At 40.1% G+C, this 16,079-nt stretch overlaps 1 protein-coding gene across 2 annotated transcripts in view; it reads right to left on the bottom strand.

The window, feature by feature from the left end:
* The window catches only part of roraa (RAR-related orphan receptor A, paralog a), a 266,868-nt gene that overhangs the window by 38,417 nt on the left and 212,372 nt on the right, over positions 1 to 16,079 (bottom strand). The gene's annotated exons all lie outside the window — the stretch shown is intronic.

Here is a 16,079-nt window from a genome sequence, read left to right as displayed (position 1 = left end):
AAAAATTGAATAATATAAGTGGAAATATAATAAATAAATACTCAAAAAGTGTATGCTTGCACTGGTACCAGTCTGAAAAAAACAACTTTTAAACATTTTCACGATCTAATTTGTGTCCCTTTCAAGCTGGGTGGGAGGGCGGCGGCCCTCTACTTGACGAGCCGCCCGCCACTGTTTTTGCCGATATTGCGCAACTGAGGGCAACATTCGGCCCGATTGGGCCTTCGCAGATGTCTGCAAGTCTCCAAATGGACATCAGTGAGGATTAAACCGCAGCCGACTGCCACTTGTCCGCTACGGTAGCCGCTTGTTTTAAAAGGCATTCCTAGACGGCGAGGAGCGTCTACCGCCACAAGCTCGCAGACGGCAAACGCCGGCCTGCTTTTTCCAAACACGGCAGGACGAAGCAGCCATGCGCAAAGTGAACGTTCCCCTTCCTTGCATGCGTTGCTTCCAGAGTGCGCCGATACTTTTAGGTGAACAATAGCCTTGTCTGAGTGTCCCTAAACGCACCGTGCTACGCTAATCCCTGGCAAATAAACAAGTGCCAAGATTAATGATTGCATAAAGCCATCCCAAAAGCCCCAGAATAATCAGCTCTCCAGCCTGTTGGGTTTCCAGACAGCAGCTCTGGGAGTCAGCTGACAGTCACTGTTTGCCCCTTTGGCTTTTTTCGGCCTCACAACAGACGCGAATTGTTCGCTTTTTATTTTGCGTCACTAACATGGAGTTGTCAATATTTTCCGCATGAATGAATGGACACTCTAAAAATTATGGATTAAAAATGGACCGATCCACTTTATGGGTTGTTTTATACAAAATGACCAAATTTTCTGACCCAAGTAAAGGATCTGACCAATATTTATGAGTTGTATCACACTCAAAGGCCCATTTCTTCACTCAAAGTTGGGTCCAGTCGGCCCATTTTTGACCCATAGTTGAGTTATTTTTCACCCAACTTCATTTTAGAGTGTAATTGTGCCACAGACCCTTCATGTTGAGCTCACTAGTACTTTTCACTAGGGCTGCAACTAGCTATTATTTTAATAATCGACTCATTTATTGATTATTTTGTTGATTAATTGATGAATTGGATAAAATGCTTTAATTTCCATCCTTGTAATTAAAACCAGAACATTATTTCAAATAGTGCTGTCTTTATTGGATATTTTTAGACTCGATTATTCGATTGTTTAATCGACTAATTGGATTATTTTTAATTTTGCATTCAAGCGTTTTTCCAAAGTAAACAGATGTTTGTAAATGTCTTATTTTGATTAAAACAGTCTTCTTTCATGAATGAAATCTTCTTTCTGTATGCTCTAGCATAAAAAAACACAAACAACGTATAAATACGTCTATGGGACACTTAAAACTATTTAAAATAGAACGCATTGATACGTTTTGGGGAGCAAATGAGTTAACGGTGCAGAAAACAAATTAAATAGGATTAAGAACTGGTTTGGCCCATAACATGTTGTAAAATAGGCAAACATGTAAATCAATTGTTTTTCAAAATAAAAGCAAATGTGTTATTTTGATTTCACATTAAGATCCTCAAGCAGCTATCACAAATTGGTGAATATTTACTATTGAGAAGCGGAAATTAGGAAAATATATTTAAAAAAAAAAGATGTCTAATTAATGAATCGATTTGATGAATTAGATAATCGAATAGTTGGCTAAATCGTTGAACCTCGACTTTTCACAGCACATTAAAAATCCACGGAGGAGTGTGCGTAAAGTGATAAATCACATCCCAGTTGACAAAACAAGGCTATTAAAACGTCATTAAGGAGCGTGGACTCTCGCTCTACAACAATAACATGAGCCGCGTTGTGATGAGAGAAGACCGGAGAGGCCGAGTCGAGAGAGGGGGGAGGGGCCGGACCACTCGTCCGCCCGGGCAGGGGAGCGTGGGATGTTGAGATGAAGTGGGCCGGCCCTCTTCAGGAGGTCGCTCGGCAGCATGAAGGAAGAGGCAGCCCCGCCTGCCTAATGAGGGGTGAAGCCAAGCCCCCTGCGGGAGCCCCTCAGGCACATTCATTAGGAGATGAAAAAGTATTTCCTGTGGCGGTGCAAGTGCCCGCCTCCATTCGGACATGTTTAATTTAGGGAGGCGGGAGGAACACACGAGGCCGCTGCCGACCGGGTCACCACAACAAAGCGACATCACGCGTTGTGGGACGCCACCTTTGAAGCTTACGCAATCCGATTAGCGAAGGTCAAGCGGTCGCTCTCGTCTCGTCAGACCGCAGAATGCGATCTCAAGCTTCCCATTGCGCAATACGTTGCATTTTCTTGCGTCTTTACAGCTCTGGGCCAAAATAATAGATTGATTTAGCCGGTGGTGGTTTGTGGAAAGGAAGCAAGGATTATGCTAATGAGGCCGTCAGCGCTGCCAGCCAAATACAGTAAAAGAGACGAGCGCTGCGTTGGGAGCTTTGGGAAGACTCTGAGAGGTTCATTTATAGGATTGCGCCAATCTCGTTCACTGATGCATCTCGGAAATGATATTGCAGCAGGTAGGCTGTTTGTGTCAGGACAAAAAAGTAGACGGGAAAGGCTAGCAAATATGCAATCTTGTGTAATTAGCAACCGCTAACCTTTGGGGTGCTAATCCCGTATGAATTGTGGATTTGTACATCAAAGGCCAAATGACTTAAGACGAAATTCGGGTTACATCGCCAACGTAGGAGCCGTAACTTGAGGACTTCCTGTATCGGTATTGGGACATTACCCTTATTTCAAGGTATCGGTACTCGTAATAACCGATACTAGAATTGGCCGGCCACTTGTGGCTGTTTTACAATCAACACATACATGTCTGACATGTTTGACATAAAGAAGCCCATTATGATCTACAAGCACATATTTAGTTGATTAATTATTATTAATAATTAGTTTTGGATAATCAATTATTGGATAATCAAATGAATCGATAACCATTTTTGCTAATCGTTTAGAGACCTACGATTGTCCGAATGCTCAGAATTTCAGCCTCTCAAAAGTAAATGTTCACAGAGTTTGCATATTCATTTACCATTTATCCTGAATCTATTTGTATTGGGAACTAATTGTAATTGTGGTTTAGAAAAAAAAAAAAGAGGAAAAAAAAGAAAGACAAAATCCAGTTTAATCATATTGGTGAATGGAGTTCACATATTTTGTGTAATGTTTTATCGACACTAAGAACAAGGTTGGTGAGTACATCAGTGTCTCTCACGTGATATTGCTTAACTCATTTGCTCCCAAAAACGTATAAAAACGTTCTATTTTAAATATTGCCATGTTCCCAAAGACGTATTTATAGGTTTTGTTTTGTTTTTTTTATGCTAGAGCATACAGAAGGCTTTGATGCAGCCTCTGACCTGCAGAGAACGGTTGAATCAATGGTAGTTATTACACACACGGCCAGCAGGTGGCAGCAGAGTATAAGAGATCAACCACTGTCATGTTGTAAAAAGCTTCTCTAGTGTTTTAAAGCGATTTGTGAATAATGATGAAACTTGGCTATATTCTAATGCTAATTGCTGCAAAACGGATACAGACAGAAACATACTTTTTTTCTGATGAAAGAAGAGACTCTAATCTTTTTTTTAAATTTAGGTTCCATGTTTTTATAACAATAGAACACAATATTCTGTGGGCCTTGCAAAATCAGTCAAAATACAGTAAAACAGCCGGGAGCGAAGGGGGTTGGCTTCAGTGAAAATGGCTGGGAGTGAATGAGTTAATTGCCATTGTGTGTGTGTGTTTTTTTTAAATCACTAAACAATATCAAATAAGTTTATTAAACAGTAATTGGAGGGGGCACTTATTTTTTTAAATCAAATTTTATCTTGCATTTATGTGTATCCAATTATTTGATTAATGATGAAATAATCAATAGAATAATCGATCCTAAAAATATTTGACATGTGTCGTCCTAAGCGCTTTACCAAGCTTCATATTCACTTTTTTTTTTTTTGCAAACATATTGACGTAATATGTCAATCTAAGGAACAATTTTCCTTTTTTTAGTTAAAAAGAACTTAAAATACTTTCGTGCACAGCCTTACTTACTTATCACCTTTAACAGAAAGCCTTGACGTAGCAGTTTTCAAAATAACTACATTACATAAACAATGTATAACGACTTTGATTTATCGATCGATCCCATCTTTGCATTTTTTTTGCTGTATTTCCGCTTCGACGTGAATTGAGAGGGGGCAAACCGAGACGCCTCAATAATTCAGCACGCCACTGTTTACATCCGCCATCTTGCCTTCGTTGCTCGCCAGACCCCGAGAGCTAATCAAATCATCAATAGTTTGCGTGCATTTGTATAATTCAATCACGTGCCTGACATTCAAGGCCGGGCAACTCCAACTTGACAACTTTGCATTGAGGACGCCTGAAGCATTTATTTTTCTTTAATGAGAGACACCAGCCCTCACATGTGTCAGGGGTGCGCAGCGTGAGAACAATGGGGCGGGCTTTAATTCCATCAATCTGGCGCGTTTATCCGTGTATCACATCAATAGCTGTCGGATAAGCGGGAGGAGATGAATCACGTCAAGGCTGCTCTGAGCGTATTCAGACTAATAAGTCCTTTTACAAGTCAAGGGTGAACGCGGTTACATGCGGCGGGTGACAAATTGAGAGTGCGGCTCTTCAGCGGCCAAAGAATACGAGCTCGGGAAACAACCTGAGACAAAGACCGTCCTTCCTCCCTCCGCTTGCTTTGGTGACAGAACCGACTGGCGATGAATTAACAATGGCGGTATTTGAAAGGCCGAACGCTACACCTCGCCGATAACCCGAGGAGGTTTACTTACCATCCGGTAACAAGAATCCCACAGTTACACTTCTTTGACCGTTTTAACGGATACTCCGCTGTGAAAGCTATTGAATGACATGGAAAAAAGTTGACTCAAAAACAAAACAGACACGATTTGCGCTTAATGTTACAGCGTTTGAGTGTTGTCACTCTCAAATCATTTTAAAATGGATTATCCATCGAATAGTCAAGTTTTTTTTTCACTGATGTTGGACGTAAGTTGAAATGAGTGGATATTAAGGGTGTGCCCAAAAAATTATTCTCATTTAGTACGATTCTGAATCGATTTCAACTCATTCACTGCCATTGACGGCTATAGACGTCAAAAATTCATTTGAGCTATTTCTATTAGTTTAACATTTTGCCCCCCACTTTGTTAACAAGAGTATGAAAACCTAGAAGAAAATTATTGTACATTTAGAACAGATATTTGTGATTAATCGCGAGTTAACTATTGAAGTCATGTGATTAATTACAAATACAAATTTTAATCGCCTGACGCCCCTAATTTTTAAGAATTTAATCGCCTGACGCCCCAAATTTTTTTTTATAATCTTTTTTAAAAAATAAAATAAAAAATAATTCAAGAAAAAAGGTCTAGGTTTTCATACTATTGTTAACAAAAGTGGATTTTTTTTAAACTAATAGAAATAGTTAAAATGAATTGTTGACGTTTATAGCCGCCAATGGCAGTGAATGAGTTAAATGCCCCCAAATCAATTCTATTTAAATTATTTTATACTGTCTTGCCTTTGTCTGTGTGTGCCTTTATTTGGAGCGCTGTTCATGTTGTACCCGGTTTAGCCACTGAGGGGCAGTGTGGTTCCATGCGGTCTAATACACTGTTAAGTTGTAGCCACATTAGAGAGTAGAAGGAAAAAGTCACGACCAAGTTATTCCAATAAAAGTAGTTGTTTTTTTTTGCAGTGTGGAGCCGTTCTTTTAAATGATAAAAGTGTCGTGAGTAGCGCGAGTCAGACTGGAGTAGATCATTATGATTCCTTGCACATCTATAGATTGAAGCAAAAATAAGCCTTTGCTGAACGGTTAGCAATTGCGATTAACGTGCTAGCGATTACAACTTAATTACCACCATAAACGTCAATTGACGTTAACCACGTTTTTTTCCCCTTAATGGGCAGTGCAACATCTTGTGCAGCGCTGCTTTGTAAACGGGGTTGTGAAAATCCAAAAACAGCCACTAACTATGGCCAGCAGATGGCAGCATTGTGTTTCCTTTCAATGGGCTCCCCCCGTATCAAATTACAAGAAAACATGGCGGATCTTAGGAAATTTTTCAAGGATGTCGTAAATGATCAAAGCCTTTGTCACATTAAATCTAATTCACAGAGCGTCACTAAACAAAAAAATATTAACGTCAAAGTCCCTGTTGTGCAGAAAATGCATCTTTTTCTGGAAAAAATCGTTTTCTCGTCATTTTTGCTTGATGTCACTCAAATGGCCTATTTTCAAATGGTGATTACTAAAGAACGGAATAAGGTAGAAACATACTTTTTTTTCCTAATGAAAGAATGGAACCCAATATTTTATATGGTTCGACAATGTTCATCTTGTCATAGCACACAATATTCTGTTTGCCTTGAAAGATGAGTGGAAATGCTCAAAATCAGGTGGCACTGTAGGGGTTGTTTTATTTATTTTTTGGTAACGTTTGGCAGTAAAAGAGTTAAACAAACACTAATACCATTTAGTTCACATATACATCATTATAGCTGTGCCCAAATGTGCACACTACTCCCTATATATAGTGCACTACTAAGGACTCATGTCATTTTGTAGGGAAATGTGGATCTAGAATTGCGGATATGGGATATTGTAATGGTAAAAAAAGACAACAGGGTATTATAAACATTTTGTTAAACAGGTTGTTACATTCACGGGTTCCCCCCCACTCTAGTGGTGTTATATAAGATAAGATAAGACAAGATAGGATAACGTTTATTAATCCTACAATGAGGAAGTACTGGCTTGCACTGTACTTGTATTTTGGTTTCCTATTAATAGCCAATCGTCCATTTTGTAAATTCTCAATTCATTCCTCTAAATTCTTACTACACGTTACCTCATTGTGAGCTGAATTTCGACCCCCCCAACAATACATGATAGCCATCTGAGGAAAGCTTTAAACGACAAGGTTGCGCTGCCACACATTCAATACGAAAATGTTTCCATTACAAAGGGTAATAAAAATGAAGATATTTGATTGATAATGCCAGAGGGCGTCGATTTTCACAATAAAAAACATGATTGTTTTTGGACTGCATCACCCTGAGAGCTGTTTGGATTTCACCTCTCATGAAGCTAAACAAAGTCACCAAAACACGTGCGCTCGTACACCGCCGCAAACTACAAGCATGAATATAAACATACTGTTAAATGAATAGCTGCGTGACAGTGTCTGCAAAATGCTTTGCAAAGGCAGAATATGATCAAGTTTGATGTCTTTCGTAATAAAAGGCGGCAGGTTTGGGCTGCGGTCCCGGCCGCGTGAGCGCAATAACGTCAGATTTATTATCAGATCAAAAAAAACATATAAAACACTTTGAGGGCCGACTTTAAGCGGTAGCAATAACCCAGCGAGCGGCCCAAATGATGATTTATGTACTCTGGCTGGAGGGAGCGCATGGGACAGTCGTGTACAGTACGCTACGTACGAGGCTGGCGGCGGGCGGGAATGCCTTTGCTGTGAAATTGCTTCATCTGTTTACAATTCCATTTGGAGTTTATGAGAAAGACATGCTGATGTATCGCCGCGCTGCCGCGAGAGCATCCACACAAAGATTCATCTCTCACTTAGAAGCCAAATGATACGTCTAATTTGCTGCAAGCGCCGTTATTTTTAACCCGGCGAGCTGTCAAACAACGGAGCATGACTCTCGGCGTCGGCGAGTGTTAAAAGGTTGCCAGCGTTCTCTTTGAGCGGATTTCAAAATGCACATTCACTACTGGCTGATTGATACGAAGGTTTTTTCTTCTATCAAAAGCGGAGGAGTGAGTTTAGATGCTCACGTCGTTAGCAACTGATGGATGCCTTGGAAACGTTTGAGAGGAGGAACGGCTTTGTTGCCGTGCTTAGGGCGGAACCGGTTTTTAAAAAATCATCTAATTGCGATCTGTGACTTAATGGGAGATTATTTTGTATTTTTGAACAATCACCCCCCAAAAATAATAATCTGTCCTACACTAAATAATGATAATAATAATGAGATTTATTATGCAATAATGTTTTGGTTTTATACATAAAGACTAATGCTAAAATAAAGGCAAATGAACCATTTTCAGTGAACAGTTTTTAATTTCCTTCTTTGCAGGCTTTGTGATTTGAAAACTAAAAATTTGAATTAAAAAAATCTTAGTTGCACATCCCACAACTGGCACAATATTGTCTAGTTGCTATAGAAAATGTATTTATTTATTTATTTAATCATTAAATAAAAATTTTCCTCAAGCAAATGCAATTTTCATCTTGTAGACTATAACTTCATTTAAAAAAAAATTGGATTGTTCTCACAAGTTGAAGATAAAATTCATTACGTTATACATTTTGTTTCTTTAAAAAAAGATATTTAGTTTTACTTCTAGCAAGATTCTGAAAAAAATAAGACCTTATTCTCTTACAATTATGACTATATTTTCCAAAAAAAAAAAATATTATTAATTAAAAAAAAATAATAATAAAAAAAAAAATATATATATATATATATATATATATATATATATATATACATACACTTTATTCTTGTGTGGTTACAAATTAAAAATTTAAATTAAAAAAATAATTTTGTAAGGTTGTCACCTGTTTTCTAAAAATATGTGACTTTACTGTCATATGATTAAGATTTTCCCCGAAAATTATTGAACTAATCTCATAAGATTTAGATTTCTTTTCATAAAAACATAATAAGAAATTGAAAAATAATACTTTTATTCTCGTACAATTGAAATATTTTTTTCTTTTTTATTTCCCGTAAGAGATTATGACTTATTTTGTAATTAAAAAAAAAAAAATTGTTCTTAAGGTTTCAACTTTTTTCCCTAGAAAATAGTAGAACTTAATACGTGTATGATTATGGTAAGACCTAAAAAAAAGACTTGTCAATTGTCTAATCACGGTGGCATTCAACAGTTACCTAATGAAAAATTACTAACATCACGCTCAATCTTAGTAGAAATTCTTGTTACACTGTGTTGTCTTAAGTGCACTGCAGTGCTAACGTACAAATCTGCCATATTGCCTCGCCTCTACATTATTCATCCCACATTTAAAATGGTGACTCACTGGCTTTAAAAAAAAAAACCACACATAACTTCATCTTGGAAGCTCTTATTTAATTTAGTCGTTTCTTTCTTCACGACGGGACATCTAACAATATTTCACTCTGCTAATTTTCAACACCACCACAGGAAGGAGGAGTAATATTGTTGAATTATCGCATTGGGCCATTACTGCCATTGGACACAGTTCAATGAACTGGAGAGGCTGCAGCCTGGTATTATTTAAATGAATACTAATAGATTCTCAAGCCGGGCCGTTGTGCTATAAAGGTGAACATTTTAGCACCTTTGCCGTTAAAGAACAGCAGCTAAATCGAATCAAAAGTCAACATGGCGAAGGGGAATATCTTTGCGTGACTTATAATATCCTATAGAATATAAACATCCATCTCACGGGTGAAAACCTGCAAAGTCCACACAGGAAGGTCCGAGCTGAGAATCAAACCACTGCGAGGCAAACGCGCTAACCACTAAGCCTGCCAACTTAATGAATTAGTGTGAAGGCGGCGTTACCGAACTGCCCACTCATCTAATTCATCTCGTGTAAACAGTGCTCCAGTGAACGAGTACATTTCCACTGTCCTAATAACCAGCTGACCTCTAATGTTTGCTAACTCCTGCTTTACACTCTGTTACATAAGAGTGCGCGCGCGTGCGCGTGTGTGTGCGCGGAGACACGCAGGGACTGAGCTGTACTCACTTTGCCGGGCCCCAGCAGAGGCAGCTGCCTTTGTGTATTCAGCAGGCGAATGACACTTCACATGCGCCGTGTGTGACTTTCGCCGTTACAATAATTCAAGAAACAAAACGGCACTCGTGGCGCCCGACCCACGCGGCCGCTCTCCCGGAGCTCCACGCCGGCTATTATAGAAAGCGCTCTTGACCTCGCTGTTCAACTATAATCTGCTGTTGTTATTGCCTTTAAATCTCCCTGCAAGGTTCTGCTTCTGCTTTGAATAAAACATCACTCTCGGATATAAAAAAAGAAAAGAAAGAAAAAGAAAATCTGGAATATCTAGCATGTCGATGTTTGTGGTATCAGGTGTAAAAACAGACTTTTTTCGAAGCATAATGCTTCATACTCAGAAGAAAAACATTTTTTTTTTAGCAAGCACCTGAGCGTCTATATAATCCTCTCAAAAGTTGTAATGTGCTTTCTGTAGAATTTTGATTTCTCCTCAAATAGCAATGCTAAGTAACAGCACAAAAAAAAAAGTATTCTAAAAAATTCACAATTTAAATATTTGAACAAAGTTGTAGATTAGAACACAGGTGCCCTACCTTTTTGACCCAAGATCTACTTTTCAAGTAGCCAACCTCCCGCGCGCGGCCTTTAGCCATCATGCTAGCTTGAGACCGACGAGAAGTTGAAATGTGCTTTCTGTAGAATTTTGATTTCTCCTCAAATAGCAATGTTAAGTAACAGCACAAACAATAAATAAAAAATAAAAAAAAAGGATTCTAAAAAAATCACAACTTAAATATTTGAACAAAGTTGTAGATTAGAACACAGGTGCCCTACTTTTTTGACCCAAGATCTACTTTTCAAGTAGCCAACCTTCCGCGCGCGCGCTTTAGCCATCATGCTAGCTTGAGACCGACGAGAAGCCATGCTTTTGGCGTGAACACACAGAAGTTGTTTCATGCGGAGTCTATGGAACCAACCATGATCGACTGGTTGGGCATTTTGGGTGTAATTTTAATTAATTAATTTTATAATTTGAATTCATTAATTTAAAAATGTTCTGTAACCTTCCCATGTGGACTTTATTTGACCTTTTGTAAACTTTTAAAAGGTCAAATAAAGTTGGAGTTTCAGTTCCAGTAGTCCCTGATTGAAGCTTCACTGTCACAATGTACTTATGATGAATCCTAATTCGATCAAAAACCTGTTATGAATTTTGCCATTCATTCCCTTGATATAGAACAACAAATATGTAAAAAGTACTGAAACACTGAATTTTTGGGTCATGTGAATTCAAATGTTTTGAGGAGGTCAAACTAAGTTCACCTGTACACTGCATTTTAAGTTTATCATGATAATTCCTAAAGCTAGCTAGCAAAGAGCTAACAATTTGTTTTTAGCAGTTCCTCTCCTTAACGTGGGGAGAGAAGTGGATGGTCTCACCATTAAGTCCCACTTCCAGCAGCTGTCAAACTTCCCTATTATGCTAAGATCGAAACACTAAAATGGATGCATGATGGCCACCATTCAAGATCCGCCACAACACTTTCCTGCGTGATGTCAAAGCAAGAAACGCCAACATCAAAAACAAACCCCAAATACCAGGAAGAATGATTGCTCTGTTCTGCCCTTTTGACACACTGGATCCATTTCTCTGCCTGTTGACTTGGCACAAACGTCCCCCCCCCCCCCCCCCCCTCGTTACAAAAGAGCAAACAGCTCGGGGAATTTTCTGAAAAACCCATTGCAATTCTCCTCCACGCTAGTTAAATTACAAAAGAGGTCACAGCGGGGGGAGCTCAGAGCATAGCGACCAATCGACGGGCAGGCGATTCTCTCCGCTTGTTTGTCAACATGGCGGCTTGCGTAATTGCTATAATTGTCAGGCTGGAGCTCGGAACAAAACGGGGGCGTCGCTTTTTTTGGCGAGCGCGGGCCATGTCATTTTACGGACACGTTTCTGGAGGCGCAAGCATGTTGCGGCGACAGCCCGCCTGATAAAATGGCCGCCTTTTATCTCTGCTGTGCATATGAAAGGCTTATACTTCCTCCATGACAGATTCTACGCCTCATCACCGTGGGATTTGCCTCCACACGCCACAAAAGACGCTGAGAGCAAAACAATGTAATACATGTGCAGCCGCATTTCAAACACTGTCAAATGATGTGGATGCATGTTGCGAGTGCAGTGGGCTAGCTAGCATAGGCTATGCCTAATGAGCTCCAAATTCTTAGATGCTTTGTATTCCAAAGAAAACCCAAAAAATTGTTGCTTATATTCTCAGCTCTATAACTCGTATAATATGTTTTTAATACTTTGACCTGCACTCTTAAAAACACATTTATACGTTTGTTTGTTTTTATGCTAGAGCATACAGAAAGAAGGCTTTGATACAGTTTCTGACATGAATAGGTCGCTTAAAGCAATGGTAGTTATTACCCCCTCAAAAAAACGGCCAGTAGGTGGCAGCAGAGTATAAGAGAGTATTTTCAACAAGTTTGTGGTTAATGATGAAACTTAGCTATATTGTAATGTTAATTGCTGCAAAATGGAAACAGATACAAATATACTTCTTTTTTTTTCCTGATGAAAGAAAAGACTCCAATCCAATCTATTCTGTAGACCTTGCAAAATGAGTCAAAATCCAGTAAAACAGCCGGGAGCGAAGGGGGTTGCTTCAGTGAAAATGGCTGGGAGTGAATGAATGAAGCAGCAAAATACACCCGTTTTAGCAATCTCGGGGGGCGGCCATTTTGCCACTTGTTGTTGACAGAAAATTACATCACAGTGCTTAAGTTGTCAAGTCACTAGTGGGGGCGCAGTGAACAGTATTGTAAAGAAAATGTTTGTGTTGACTTCCACTTCCCCTACCTGTCTCCTTAGAATTTTTTTAAACGCACCTTACGCCCTGAGTAATACTATAAATGAATTTATTTAACAACATGGCCTACTAAGAATGACAAATGATTCCCCTACATACATATTTGCAGAAGCTACTTTTTTGAATTTATGACATTTTGTATGACGCATTTTGTGACCTCTGTTTGTGTTGCGTTGGCCAAGTTCAAGGCTCACATTCTGAAATTCAATATTCTCTCCATGGATGCATGCATCATCAACTGAGGACGACTCAGTCTGTTGTCAAGACAACACAACAGGAGAAGTGTGTTGAGTTTGATATCGGAAGCTAAGAGGCGGAGGGGGGAGGCCCGATACCTTGCCTTGTCCCGGCTGTACAATCCAGAGTGAACTTGTACACATCAATTGTTTTTTTCACATAATAAAACTGTCAATATTTAAAATGGCACTTTTAATCACACATCCAGTAAGGAAATGTATGTGGCCCCAAGTAGCGCTGATGATAATTTTGCCCCCCACCCCTCCCCCTCGCCATCATTTAAGTTCCTGATTTAGAGCCTCCACTGAACCAACAGGTTGATGTTTTTTCCAAATCCACATAGCGGACCCTGAGCTGTGACTTGAACCCAGAACCGTTCAACTGTGAAGCAGCCATGCTAACCACTTATCACCGTGCACAAGGAATCATTACGCAACCTTCAATTATCTTAATAATCTGTCGTGACTACTTGATATGATAATGATATAGTCCCTGTAATGACTGTGATGAAGTCGAGTCGGCTGCGCTGAGTGTGAAATACAATAATTTGTTTCATCGCCGCCGAGCGGCAACGCCATCAACCTGACAGCCCCCATAAAGCGCTTTGTGTGGCGTTCTCTGATTGCTCTTTACCACCAAAATAAACAACTTGGCTCCTTTCAGTTACGCCACTGTAATTTGCTCCAACTGCGGAAGCATTTATCTATAAATTTATTTTCAATTTGGAGGTAAGCTGCCGTCATGAAAGCTAAATCACTACCAGGGAGAAGATTATTCTAATTACTAACCAGCTGTCGCGCATGCCGCATGTGTCACAACACGCCACAACCCGTAATCAGTTTCACACAATCATTTTAGCACACATTTACATCTTAAGACATTGAAATTGTCTTCATTTGTATGGTAATGTTGCAAAATTAAAAGGCGCGTATGCTCCGACGGGGCGTGACGGAATCGAGAAACGTACATTTTATGGCCAATTTGTGATGCAATCTCAAAAGCTGAGTGTCACACTGATGTTATTTCAGAGTCTCCACTTGGCCAGCTGACAGCAGGGGAATGCGACAAACACACTTTTAATTTCAAACGGACGTACGGGGGGGGGGAGGGGCATCCGCATTAAGCATTAAGCAAGGCAGAGTAGACAAACGCTCTCATGTGAAAGCCCATCTTGTTAAAGCTTGGGCTGAATTAGACCATAATGCCGGCATTGCTTGCTCCCCGGGGTTTTCTTTGCCATTTGTACTGTTAGCGCTTGCAATCCCCCTGACAGGCCTGTTTATGACTGCTCTGCCATCAGAGGGCCCGGGCCGAGCCTTCATTAGAGATTAAAGTGACGGTCGCAAAATCCAAAGTGATCGCCGCCTCCCGAAGCCGGGGCGAGGCGAGACACTCAGTGGGCTTAAGCACATGAACATCCATAGAGGAGACCAAGCGTCTGCACATTTTGCCAACGTTACAAAGAGATGTTTGATTCAAGCACATGCTATAGTGGAGCCTCTGAGGTTGAAAATAATTTGTTGTTGTCCCATGGTGAGGAAACGCATCAGAAATCAAACACACACAATTGTTGTGCGGTTCATTGTGTGCATTTTGAGAGAGGTATGTGCAAATGAAAGCTAGATAGAGCTTGTGTAAGCATTTTTTTAAATACCAGAAACAAAAAAATGGTTGCAAAGCAATTTTGGAGCTGAATTTCTGACTTCTTCTGACAAGTCACAAGAAGGAGTCATGCCATGTTGCCTACAGCAAAACTCCTTTCAACTTTGCATTTCCTTTCGATTGGGTCATTTTAGCCCTGGGTTGGCTGGCAACCAGTTCAGGTTGTACCCCGCCTACTGCCCGAAACCAGCTGGGATAGGCTCCAGCGCCCCCCCGCGACCCTTGTGAGTACTAAGCAGTTAAGAAAATGGATGGGTGATTTTAGCGTATGGTGATAATTGGTGCTAGCCTCTGCCAGAGCAGTTTTCCGAGTGTGCTGTCACAAGTTTTTCGAATGTTATGCAGGAATTAAGGAGTTAAATCTAACAAAACATGGCTTTTACGAGCTTGCTGGCTTCCCCAAAATTATGGGAGTGTCACTCAGTAATATCGTTGTTTGCCTTCCACTAACACTTCCAATTCCATCACTTCTAACTTCAAGGATCCATTATGAGAACTATCAAAGCTAACGAAAGCGCAAAACCTTTGTAAATACAGTTGTTTCCAACGTCCATCTTGAATCAATCTGAGTGAACACGCAATTTAGCGCCCGCTATACATTTGTTGTATAAATTGCTCTTCTCTTCTCATTTTCTTCTTCTATGAACACCCCCTCGTTGAGGCTGAACACTGAGCAGAGATACTATTTTGATGCTAGCTAAACTGAGGTCTCGCTTAAGCTGACATTTTACACGACGAAGATTCTTTATGCATTACGTTATCTTTATAAGTTTCCATTTGTATGTTGCTACGTAGCAGATATGTGATTTAGGCAAACGCAATGAATGAGCGATGTCTCTATCGGCATAATTTGAATGCTCGCTGGTAGCTATCGTCGTGATTTCCACTGACCTCAGAGGTTAGGCTCCGAGGAGCTCCTCGCCTTTTGTGGTGAAGCTTAGCCATCTGCTAATCCACAGCTGGTGGGACTTTATTACTGATAGGAATTAATAATAGACTATGTGCAGCTGGATGGAATTCCTGGCCTCCTCGCCATAACCCTGAACTCTCAAGCCCACCCCCCCCACCCCATCCCAGTTATTATCTGCAATATAGTCGTGTGTTTCTCCCTTGAAACCCTGCAAAGCAACCTGCTCCATTAGCACTACTCTACAGCCATGCTAATACAGTCGTTCTTCCTTTTTAATACAAGTGAACTCACTCCGGAGTTTAAATTCAGCAAATTATTTTACACCTATACTGTAGATAACAAAGAGCAATGCATAACAATAGCGCTCAGAAATAATGGCAGACAGAGGTTAAACAAAGCGTCAACCAGCTTTTATACAAACTACACGCCTATTCCTCCATTAAAATTCCTGCTCTGACTCACAGAACAAAAGAATTACTCTCGCGGGGGGGTGGGGGGGTTCAGAAAACAGGCACCTGTCAATCACAGCTCCTGTGACTCCATATTTCCTGTGTCAGAGGCTGCCGGATGGAGAAATGTGCAATA

The sequence above is a fragment of the Vanacampus margaritifer genome, chromosome 6 (assembly GCF_051991255.1).
Source record: "Vanacampus margaritifer isolate UIUO_Vmar chromosome 6, RoL_Vmar_1.0, whole genome shotgun sequence".
Lineage (NCBI taxonomy): Eukaryota > Metazoa > Chordata > Actinopteri > Syngnathiformes > Syngnathidae > Vanacampus > Vanacampus margaritifer.
The sequence above is the reverse complement of the archived record's forward strand: the minus strand, read 5'-3'. Positions and strand labels throughout refer to the sequence as shown.